Genomic DNA, 1,527 nt, shown 5'->3' with positions numbered 1-1,527 from the left:
ACGCCTCCTCTTCCGCCTCGGAACACTTCAACCCCAGGGCATCAATGTGGACTTCAACAGTTTCCTCATTTCCCCTTCACCCACCTCACCCTAGTTCCAAACTTCCAGCTCAGCACTGTCCCCATGAATTGTCCTAACTGCCTATCTTCTTTTCCACCTATCCACTCCACCCCCCTGTGACCTATCACCTTCATCCCCTCCCCCACTTACCTATTGTACTCTATGCTACTTTCTCCCCATCCCCCACCCTCCTCTCACTTATCTCTCCACCCTTCAGGCTCTTTGCCTGTATTCCTGATGAAGGACTTTTGCCCGAAACGTCGATTTTACTGCCCCGGATGCTGCCTGAACTGCTGTGCTTTTCCAGCACCATTCTAATCTAGACTCTGGTTTCCAGCATCTGCAGTCATTGTTTTTATCCAATCCCTCAGGAAGATTATATCGGTCTCTGAGGGTGTGGTGCAAATTAATCAGAAATGATCCTGGGACTGAAAGCTTCCTGAAGAAGAGCTCATGCCCGAAACGTCGATTCTCCTGCTCCTTGGATGCTGCCTGACCTGCTGCGCTTTTCCAGCAACACATTTTCAGCTCTGAAAGGTCACATTACCAGTATTGATTGTTAGGCCCTGCACCATCCAAAGATCTGTACTGAGTGAGCACTGAACCGTTATAAGGTCAGGGCTGAGGGAGCATTGTACTGTTGGAGGGTCAATGCTGAGGGAGCGCAGTACTGCTAGAAGGTCAGTACTGAGGGAGCACTGCACTCTCAGAGGTTCAGTTCTGAGGGAGCACTGCACATTTGGTTTGTACTGTTGGAGGGCCACTGCTGAGGCAATGGACCACTGTCATATGATCATCACTGAGGGTGCAGGCACTATTTGAGGGTCAGAGCTGAGGGAGCACCACATTGTTGGAGGGTCAGCGCTCATTGTCAGAGGGTCAGTGCTGAGGGAGCACTGCACTGTCAGAGGGTCAGTACTGACAGGGCGCCGCACTGTCAGAGGGTCAGTGCTGTGGGAGTGGGTACTATCAGAGGGTCACTATTGAAGAAATCCTGCACTGCAGATGACACTACCAAGAGGCAGGTACTCTTGTGACTCGGCCAATGTTGTCTATCTCATATGCTGTAGCAAGGTTTACCCCAAGGAATGGTACGTTGACAAGACCAAGCAGCCACTACAACAACGGATGAATGGACACCACAGAACAGTCACCAGACAGGGATGATCCCTCCCAATCAGGGAACACTTCAGAGGTCAGAGACATTCAGCCTCGGTCCTTTGGGTGACCATCCTCCAAGGTGGACTTCGGGTTACGCAACAATGCAGAATGTCCGAGCAGAGGCTGATAGAGACAAAAAAGCGCAGATACAGAAATCCAAAGTAGATGGGCAAGAGGCTGGAAGAACATAGCAAGCCAGGCAGCATCAGGAGGTGGAGAAGTCGATGTTTTAGGTGTAACCCTTTTTCAGGACTGGGCAGAGGCTGATAGCCAAGTTCGGTACCCCTGAGGATGGCCTCAACTGGG

This window comes from Chiloscyllium plagiosum, chromosome 39 (assembly GCF_004010195.1).
Source record: "Chiloscyllium plagiosum isolate BGI_BamShark_2017 chromosome 39, ASM401019v2, whole genome shotgun sequence".
NCBI classification, from domain to species: Eukaryota; Metazoa; Chordata; class Chondrichthyes; order Orectolobiformes; family Hemiscylliidae; genus Chiloscyllium; species Chiloscyllium plagiosum.
This window is presented reverse-complemented; position numbering follows the sequence as displayed.